Consider the following 11,333-nt stretch of genomic DNA (forward strand, 5'->3'; position numbering starts at 1 on the left):
TAATTGGGGAAACTGGATGCAGGGTGTCTGGGAACTCTGTACTGTCTTTGCGACTTTTCTGTAAAGCTAACATTTTATTTATTTATTTATTTATCTATTTATTTGTTTTTGAGACAAGGTCTCCTTCTGCCTCCCAGGCTGGAATACAGTGGCACAATCAGCGCTCACTGCACCCCCGACCTCCTGGGCTCAATAGATCTTCCAGTTTTAGCCTACTGAGTAGCTGGAACTACAGAAGTATGCCACCATGCCCAGCTAATTTTTGTATTTTTTGTAGAGATGGGGTTTTGCCATGTTGCCCAGGGTGGTCTCGAACTCCTGGCTCAAGCAATGTACCCACCTTGGCTGCTCAAAGTGCTGGTATTACTAATGCTATTTTAAAGTAAAAAGTTTAAAACTTAAAAAATAAGATTGGCCGGGTGTGGTGGCTCAGGCCTGTAATACCAGCACTTTGGGAGGCTGAGGCAGGTGGATCACGAGGTCAGGAGTTCGAGACCAGCCTGGCCAAGGTGGTGAAACCCCATCTGTACTAAAAATACAAAAATTAGCAGTGCACGGTGGTAGGTGCCTGTAATCTCAGCTACTCAGGAGGCTGAGGCAGGAGAATGACTTGAACCCGGGAGGCAGAATTTGCAGTGAGCCGAGACTGCACCACTGCATTCTAGCCTGGGTGACAGAGCAAGACTCTGCCTCAAAAATAATAATAAGATTGATAGATGGATAGAGGAATGGATTGATAGCTATGTGATAAAGCAAGTATAATAAAATATTATAGGTAAGATCTAGATGCTGGGCATACAAGTGATTGCTGTAAAATTTTTTCTGACTTTGCTGTATGTTTGAAAATATGCACAATAAAATATTGGCAAAAAGAATATTAATATAATTCAAAGTTGTTAACATTGCTCATGTTTTTCTTTTTGCACTGTCTTCTTTTTTCCTTATTTATGATTATACATACAAAGTTTTTAAAAAGAAATTTTTACTGTTGCATTTCATTTCTAACCATTACTATCATTCATTTTTTTCATGATTATTCCTGAAATTATTTTGTCATGTGGAAGGTTGTTTAAAAATTATACCCCCTGGGTATCAAATCATTAGCTATGCCACTGCTGAGTACAACCAAGTGTGTACTACCCAGGGATCCCCCAGCCAGCTCCTGTCCTGGGGAGAGGCTGTGTAGGCAGCGTTCACGGAGCTCTCTGTAGGGTGCTGAGAGCCCAAAGGGCAGCAGCTGCAGTGGCAGCATGAGGGCTGGCAGCCTTAACAGTGGCCTCACTGCCCTTGTGGTGGTGAGAATCATGCTGTCAGCTTCAGCACAGTCATCTGCAAGAGACACTGGGCACTTTTGGCCCAGACGTTGGCAGCCTCAACAGCAGACAAATTCCCAGGGAGCTGGAACAGAGCAGAAGGAGGACCATGGCGATGCCACCTGGTATCTGGGGAAAAAGCCAAACACACTGGATTATATGTTTGTACGTATACATGTATTTGTGTGTGTATGTATATTTATGAATTTTAGAGCCAGGATTACACTCTGTTGCCCAGGCTGGAGTGCAGTGATATGCGGTGATATGATCATAGTTCACAGTAACCTCAAGCTCCTGGACTCAAGCAATCTACTCACCTTGGCCTCCTGAAGTGCTAGGATTATAGGCGTGAGCTGCATCTGTCCTTGTTGCCTTTTATAACTCTTTTTTTTAAATTGTGGTTTTGACTTGTATTTCTCTAACGATCAGTAATGAGCTTTTCTTCATGTGCTTTTTGGCTGCATGTATATCTTCTTTTTTTTTTGAGACGAGTTTCACTCTTGTTACCCAGGCTGGAGTGCAATGGTGCGATCTCGGCTCACTGCAACCTCCGTCTCCTGGGTTCAAGCAATTCTCCTGCCTCAGCCTCCCGAGTAGCTGGGACTACAGGCATGCGCCATCATGCCCAGCTAATTTTTGTATTTTTAGTAGAGACGGCGTTTCACCATGTTGATCAGGATGGTCTCAATCTCTTGACCTCATGATCCACCCATCTGCCTCTTCATGTCTTTTGCCCACTCTTTAATGAGGTTCTTCATTTTACTCTTATTAATTTATTTATGTTTATGGATGCTGGATATTGACTTTTGTCCGATGCATAGTTTTCAAAAATTTTCTTCTGTTCTGTAGGATGTCTCTTTACTCTGATGATAGTCTCTTTTGCTGTACAGAAGCTCTTTAGTTTAATTAGATCCCACTTGTCAATTTTTGCTTTTGTTGCAATTGCTTTTGGCACTTTCATCATGAAATCTTTGCCCGTTTCTATATCTAAAATAGTTTAGCCTAGGTTTTCTTCCAGGGTTTTTATAGTTTTGGGTTTCACGGTTAAGTCTTTAATCCATCTTGATTTGATTTACACCAGTCAGAATGGCTACTCTTGAAAAGTCAAAAAATAACAGATGCTGGTGAGGTTGCGAAGGAAAAGAAATGCTTATATGTTATTGGTGGAAGTGTAAATTATTAAGCAAAAACCACAATTACTTTTTGTACCAACCTAATGGTTCAACGTGTGGAAAGCAGTGTGGTAATTTCTCAGACTTAAAAACAAAACTACTCTTCAATTCAGCAATCTCATTGCTAGGTATATACCCAAAAGAATATAAATCATTCTCTCATAAAGACACAGGCATGCATATGTTTGTTGCAGCACTATTCACAATAACAAAGACAGAATCAACCCAAATGCCTATTAATGACACACTGGGTAAGGAAAATGTGGTACCTATACACCATCGAATACTATGCAGCTATAATAAAGAACAAGACTGTGTCCTTTGCAGGAACAGGCGTGGAGTTGGAGGCCATTATCCTTGGCAAACTAATGCAGGAACAGAAAACCAGATATCACATGTGCTCATTTATAAGTGGGAGCTAATTGATGAGAACACATGGACAGAAAGAAGGAATAACAGACACTGGGGTCTACTAAACGGTGGAGAGTGGGAGGAGAAAGAAGATCAGGAAAAATAACTAATGGGTACTAAGCTTAATACCTGGGTGATGAAATTATCTGTACAACAAACCCCTGTGGCACAAGCTTACCCACATACCAAACCTGTACGTGTACCCCTGAACTTAAAATAGAAGTCTAAAAAAAGAAAATCACAATTTAAGTGATTCAGAAATGTATGGCGAAAAAACTCATTTTTCCCATTTTTTAACAACTCCTCCCCACCTTGCTAATTTGTGTGATGATGACTTAGATAAGCAACCCAGTTATTAACTGGGGCCTCCCTGTACATTCCATCCTTGGCTCAGTTTCCCTGATTTTCTGAAAATTTCCAGAGGTACTTGAGTTCTCCATGGTCTTGGAGTTTACACATCCATATTAGTCTCTGTCTTACAGCACATGAATCTGGGTGTGAAACCCCACCGCCTCTCACACCCACCCTTGATGGGAGATATCCTTCACTAAAGATTTGGGGAGAGTGATTGAGGAGTTGACATGGCAATGCAAATGATTTCAAATGCATAGGCCTGCTGGCTACAAGGCACAAGGGACAGGCTGCTCTTACTACCTCCTGGACGAGCTTCAAAGCCTGGATCAATGCTGGACGTCTTCCCAGTTACTAGCAAAAGGGCTGACGCAGTATTTCTGAATGTGGAAGATGCTACCTCTAGAACCCTACCAAGCATCATACTTCCTTTTCAGTAGTGGAGGCATAAAATGCAGCCATGTGTCCTTTAATTTGAAGGGGTGTCCCAGGGTAACCCAGGCTCTGTACTGACGTGGCACTGTGTGGCCTAAACATTTCACTGACATGGCAGAGCCCCCAGCCTCTGAAACACAAGTGTCTTATCAAGGCCTCCAGTGTACTTGCACTTCTTGCTCACCCGCTATGATTAACATGATATCATTGATACAGTAGATCAATTTGATGTGATATTCTCTCTAACTTCCAAGAGAATGTATTCTAGCAGTGCAACAGCTAGTGTTTCCTGGGGTCCTTGCCGAGGTGAACTTCTACATCATGGGAAAGTGCTCTCTTATCAATGACTTCTTTATCAAACTGTATGCTCTACCTTCCTCAATTATGCATACTCAGGATTGTAAAAAGAAAAACTTTAGACAAATTGAATTTAACAGAGTTTAATTGAGCAAAGAACGATTTGCAAATCAGGCAGCCGATTCTCCCCAACCCTGTCTCTCCTCCCAACCAGAGAGGATTTATGGACAGAAAAAGGAAAGTGATGTTCAGAAAATGGAAATGAGGTACAGAAACAGATGGATTGGTTACAGCTCAGTGTTTGCCTTATTTGAATACTGCTGAACAGTTGGCTGCCTGTGAGTGGTAGAAGTGTAGTTTCTGTGATTGGCTGAGACTCAGCTACTTGTTACAAGAGTAGGTTACAGTGTGTTTACAGATCCATTTAGGTAACAGTTCACTATGTGCAGAAAAACCTTTAGGCCGAACTTAAAATAAGAGAGGAGGCAGCTTTAGGTTCAACTGAATTTAACACAATCCCTATGTACTTTTCCGGCTTCTGACCTGACTGGCTTCAGGTCCTGCAGCTCCTTCAAGGAATGGTCTCTCTTCTCCTTGAGCAGGCTCCTCGATTATGTTGTGACTTCACCCTCGCTACCGGTTTGGTGGCAGGATGAAGGAAGATGTTGAGATTCTGTGGGGAAAGAAGTTGTTTTCTTGCGAGGCAAAAATCTCTGTATTTACTTCAAAAGTAGGGAGTGCTAACCTTTAACCAACCAGGAGAATGGGCCCCTTCTGCAGGCACAGAGAATTCAGAGGAAATCTGGAAAGTCTAAATTCACAAGGACATCAGCCCATATGTCCTCACCCCAAATCTCAGAATCCCATTCCTTCTCAATTAGGATTGTGACTTTGACACAGACAGCTCACTAAGATTGAGAATTCTGCCTTCACTGGAGCTCTGCGACTTTTGTTTGTTTCTCTGGTTTGTTGGTTTTCTTTTTGAGACAGGGTCTCACTCTGTCACTCTGTCTGCACTCTGGAGTGCAGTGACATGATCACAGCTCACTGCAGCCTCAACCTCCAACTCCTGAGGCCCAAGCAATCCTCCCCCTCAGCCTCCCAAGTAGCTGGGACTATAGTCACGCACCGCCATGCCCAGCCAATTTTTGTGTTTTTTGTCGAGAGAGGGTTTTTGCCATGTTGCCCAGGCTGGTCTAGAACTCCTGGGCTCAAGCAATCCTTCCTCAGTCTCCCAAAGTGCTAGGATTACAGGCATGAGCCCCAACACCAAGCCGTGGCTTTCTAATTTAAGTTCTGGGTCTCATCTTCAGGAGATCCAAACTCTGACTGCAGGAGATGAGAGAGAGTCTCTTATGCTGCCAAGATGATCTCCTGGCTTTTACATTCAGCCTGAAATTCGTGTTTAACCACCCACAACCTTTCATCTTCTCTCTCCAATACATTGAGAGTGGCCAGTAACAGCCATGTTACTTTATCGTCCTTAAGTTACTACTTTCCCCGAACCTCTGGATCCCCAAAGTATTGTACCCTCTAGCTCACTAGCTTCGGTCTGCAGCCCATTCCAGTTCACCGCTGTTGAAAGTTTTGCCCTGCCAGGCCTCCATCTACCACTAGGGAAGGGTTTTCATCACCAACCAGTCAGCAGCAACCCAGCTTCAAAATCGTATGTTAGAGGCTGCTTCCTAGGACCACCTCACCCCTGTGCCTGCTGTTGCAGGTCAGGTTCCTCTGGGCTCTCAGACTCTGAGATTTGCCTGTAGGGGAACATTAGAAAATGTGTTCAGGAGCTGAGCACTTAGGGCGTGAGGGAAGAAGGATTGCATAGAGGGGGAAGTTGAATTGCAGGCCAGTTACAATAGAGGCCTTAGCTGATCCCACAGAAAGTTCTGGAGCTGGGATAGTTAATCAGAAATGTCATGCACTAAGGTCTGGGGATGTGTCAACTGGTTACTATCCCTGAGGGCAGGGGATAATTTTGGGTGAGGTCACCCTACCTGGAAAGTGGCCAGTAAAAGCCACATTTCCCTCTACCCAATCCTGCTTCCCTCATTCCCTCGGGGCTCAGCTTCTGAAAGCATTTCCTAATATTCCCCTACAGGAGAACCTCAAGTCTGAGAGTGGGGAACCTGACGTACAGGTAGGATGACCAGGAGCAACCAGCACTGAGGAACAGCCTAGGACATGGGAACATCAGTGCTAAACCTGAACAGTCCCAAGCACGCAAGGATGTTTGGTCACTCTAGAACATCTGTCCATAAGCCCGGGCTTTATACTACAGGGAGCTATGAATCTGTCAATTATAATTTATCAGTAACAACGATGGCTCATGCCTGTAATGAGTCATTTTGGGAGGCCAAGGCTGGAGGATCACTTGAGGCCAGGACGTAAAGACAAGCCTGGGCAACATAGCGAGGCCTCGTCCCTACAGACAATTGAAAAATTAGCTGGGCATAGAGGCACATACCTATACTCTCATCTGCTGGGCAGTCTGAGGTGGGAGGATCTCTTGAGCCTAGGCAGTCAAGGTTATCGTAAGCTATGATGGCATCACTGCACTGCAGCCTGGGTGACAGAGTAAGAATATACATGAATAGAATATACATCAGTGGTTAAGATGCTGAGCCACTGGATATGTTTTAAGGAGTAGCTCAACTGAAAAAAATGCTGCTAGAAGATTTGTGAATATATTTGATTTGTAATCTTTAGTGAGTCATGGAATAGGAATATTAATATCTCTTAGGTCATGTCCGTGACATAAAAATGGAGAAGTTGCTGAAACGAGGCCAAGGAGACAAGTTGCAAGGAAATAAAAGATCACATCAGAAAACTAGAAACATCAAGGACATCAGGTTGGCTAGAAACAGCATCAGAACCACCTGGGGCTCTTACTGCGAATGCAGAGTCCCACCAGCAGACATAGCCCAATTTGGTAGCTCCTGGATCAGGGCAGGGGGCCACTGGAGGCTGCCTTTTTAACAGGTTCCATAGAAGATACTAGTAGAAGTGACTCCAAATCTCACTCTAAGAGGCACCGCAGTGTTTCTATCATTCACTTTCTTTTAGCCCGTTGATTAATCACCAATTATGTTTTTAAGTTTTGGCAGGTTAGCTTGCCAGATAAAATACATAACACCTAGTTAAATTCGCATTTCAGATGAACAACAAATAGCTTTTTAGTACGTCTCATGGGACTATAAAATATTAATACTATAAAAACATAATATACTGTAATAGTAATATAATATAATATGAATAATACTGTTATAATTAAATGATCACATCAAATAAACATAAATAATACAAGTAATAAATATAAAACATAAAAGAGTGTTTAATAAGAAGAAACTATTCATTGTTTACCTGAAATTCAAATGTAACTGAACATTCTACATTTTGATTTGCTAAATCTGCCAGCCCTGCTATCAAGGCAATTTTCAAACATACACAAAAGTAGAAAGGAAGTAGAATAGACCACATGTAACCATCCCTCTGCTTGAACAATTATCAACATTGTGCTCCAGTTAGTTTTTATTTAACATTTATGCTTATCCCCCATGCAGTGGAAGACATAGAAAAATATGATGTTCTTAAGTAGCTTACCATTAAGTTGGGGAACATGGTACATGTTCATGAAATAACTATAGAAGAAACAGGTGCTGAAGTGTGTGATGCTGACTGTAAGTTCCACAGGAGTTTGGGCAAGGGAGCATCAGCCAGCGTTGACTGGGGTGGTCTTGGCTGAGGGAAGGTGGGGTAGAGATTGTATGAGGCCTGAGAAAATCTGTGTAGATAAAGAGATGATTAACCAGGCTTTCCAGGTGGTAGGTGAGGCAGCCAGCATAACCAGGCTGTATTCGCTCTGGCTCTGTAAAAAAATCTCTCTCTCAATTTGAAAGCACTCACCATACCCAGACCCTCCACCAAACCCCCATACTTCACACTTTAATCATCTGGGCCCAGAGCAGCTTCACCCATCAGACTAATGTACATCAAGCACTACTGCAAATTACATCATCAGAACCGATTAGCTCTTGAATGTGTCAGCATAACAGCGTTTCGACCTTCTCTGGGTAATTCGTTAATTAACGTTTGGAATATGCTGTCTTTGACATCACTAGGGATTTAAATTTTTTCTAGATTGAAAGTAGCCCTGGAGAAAATTATAAGTTGATAAGAGAAATGAAATTCTATTCAGTCGTCCAGCTTTATGCTAATGCTCATGAAACGCCATGGCTACTTGAACCTATAGGCATGTGAAAGGAAAATAAATCTAAGGACCCCCACATCACCAAACCAAAGGGAAAAGTCAAGCTGGGAACTGCATAGGGCAAACCTGCCTCCCATTCTACTCTTCAGTAAGATAGCTACAAAAATTTTAAAAAAAGCTATATACCTCCCTTACAATTTGCCCCCAAGGAAATTCCTTGTGGACAAAGGACAGACAGAACTCAAAGTCATTCCTCTGTACAAGTGTATATCTGATTGCTACCTTTGGCCTATTGTTTTACTAAGCCAGACTAAGACTTAAGTGACTAGTCCTGTAAATTGCCCTATTCAGTGAAAGGCTAATCAGAAACTCAAAAGAATACAATCACTTGTTCTTTATCTACCTGTGACCTGGAAGCCTCCTCCCTACTTCAAGTTGTCTTGCCTTTCTGGACCAAACCAATGTATGTCTTATATACATATTGATTGATGTCCCACGTCTTCCTAAAATGTAAAATACCAAGCTGTGCCCCAACCACCTTGGGCACGTGTCTTCAAGACCCCTGTGGCCGTATCCTGAGGGCATCCTTAAACTTGGCAGAATAAAGTTCCTAAATTGATTGAGATTTGTCTCAGATACTCTGGTTTACAGGCACACGTCGAAAAATGAAGCCAAGTACAAAATGATGCTCTGTGTCTTCTCTGGAATCACATTAACATTAAAATTTCTTTTTTAATACAAGTGACAAGAAGGCAAAATGTGGGGTCTTACACATTCACACACTCACTTTTTAATTCCTCTCAACTTTAAATGTAACTTTGAATACTAAGAATACAAACTTGAAAAAATACTTTATTGAAATATAATATAGCTACAGATCAATAAACACAAAATAATCAGTAGCCCGTAAGCCCTCTTCATGCTCCTTTGAAGTCAACAGCCTTCATCAAAGGGTAATTGATTTCTTGACTTCTAATAGTATAGAACAGCTTTGACTGGTTTTGTACTTTATATAAACAGAATCATACAATATGTACTGTCTTCTGTGTTTGCCTTCTTTTATTCCACATCATATTTGAGAAATCCAAGAGAAATAGCTTTTGTAATTAAGTAATATATACTCAACATTTTAAAAACTGGGGCTGGGCGCAGTGTTTCAGGCCCGTAATCTCAACACCTGGAGAGGCCAAGACAGGAGGATCACTTGCACCTAGGAGTTCAAGACCAGCCTAGGCAACAAAGTGAAACCCCCTCTCTACCAAAAAAATTAGAAAACATCACTTTAGATTATTTTAAAATTCTATGTATGTCTGTACACAATTTATTTGACCAAGATTATAAACTTTTATAGAGGTCCTGCCTAAAAAGAAAAGTTCTCTTTCCTTTTGGCATTTTTATTAATTCTTTTATCCTGGCCCATCATAATGATTATTAATCCAATTTCTCCAAAGTTTAATCCCTAGCCAGCTCCAAAGGCCTTACAATCTTTGTAGCATCTTTATGAGAAGAGAAATATAAGAATAACACAAAGGTGTTTTCCAGCTAGTGCACTCACTAGCACCACTTCCAGCTGGTGGCCACTGGGGAGGTCGAGGTGTTACCAGCTCTGTCCCTGTAAGGACATCTGTCATCTCTCAGAGCAATACTCTGGGACTTTCTCAGAAGAGTGCATGTGCATCAAGACTTGGTTGATTGTTTCCATTCACCTAATTATGAGCCTGAGTCCAGTTTAAAAAAAAAGGAAGTTCATTCATCACATAAACTACCAGTAACTAAGGGAACCTCCACCCTTGGCAAGACACTGTGGATTTATGACTTAAATGACCAGGCATAATGTAGAATGCAGACAACTGCCACACAGATTTTTACACCATAAACTCCATGAACCATGCCCAGTGTTGCCGTGCGATACAAGCTTTCTAAAGAAAATTTTCTTTTTAATTTTAAAAATTATGTTAAAATACACATAAAATAAAATTTACCATCTTAACAATTTTGAGTGTACAGTTCAGTGGTATTGAGTATATTCATATTATTGTGCAATTGTGACTGCCATCCATCTCTAGAACTTTTCGTTTTGCAAAACTGAAACTCTGTATCCATTAATTAGTAACGTCTCATCCTCGCTACCCCAGCTCCTGACACCCATCATTCTACTTTCTTCAAGGTGCAGATTTTTAAAGCACAAAATGCAAAGTTCTCTTGTGTGCTCAATCCAGTCTCTTGGGACACAAGCTTTCCTTAATTAAAGTAATTCTCTGCTCTCCAGAATGAACCCTAGCCCTTTACCTCCTGCTCTCTTCATCTTTGTAAGGGTCATCATCCTTTGGTCAAGTTAGGCCGTCTGAGCAGGAAGGAGGAGTCATTTGGTTTACAGGTAAGGACCCAAATGGCCCTCTTGGTACAGTGGGCAGCATTTTCAGTCTCATAAGTGTAAGAACCTAAAGGATATCTCACCCTCAGCCATCTCTCCCTTTCATTTCTGCTTCTTCTCATTTTCAGAGAATGAGAAGAAGCAAGAATGAGAAGCAGAAATGGGAATTGCACCCCGGTTCACCTGGGATCTTCTGCTGACCTGCGAATCTCCTTCAAAGTTCATGAAGCAGGATGGGCTATGGGTAATTGTTATCTGCAACTAGGCAATTTCTGACCTTGTTCTACAGTTCAGTCCTTCACTCCTTAAATTCTTGAGCCACCTTATTCCCCCTGACCAAATGGACCTGCTGATAACCAAAAGCCATATCATTAAGAACTTCTAGCTATGGGTGATTGAGAAGGTTGGCAAATCATCCTGCCAAAATGCAGACACAAAAACTGGAAAAAACTGACCAAAACAGCCATTTCAGCACTCTGAGATCAAAGGCACACAATCGTCTGAAAAGCAGTTATGCTTGAAAATGACTGAACTGCCGGGCGTGGTGGCTCAAGCCTGTAATCCCAGCACTTTGGGAGGCCGAGGCGGGTGGATCACGAGGTCAAGAGATCGAGACCATCCTGGTCAGCATGGTGAAACCCCGTCTCTACTAAAAATACAAAAAAATTAGCTGGGCATGGTGGTGTGTGCCTATAATCCCAGCTACTCAGGAGACTGAGGCAGGAGAATTGCCTGAACCCAGGAGGCGGAGGTTGCGGTGAGCCGAGATC

This window comes from Cebus imitator, unplaced genomic scaffold (assembly GCF_001604975.1).
Source record: "Cebus imitator isolate Cc_AM_T3 unplaced genomic scaffold, Cebus_imitator-1.0 Scaffold71, whole genome shotgun sequence".
NCBI classification, from domain to species: Eukaryota; Metazoa; Chordata; class Mammalia; order Primates; family Cebidae; genus Cebus; species Cebus imitator.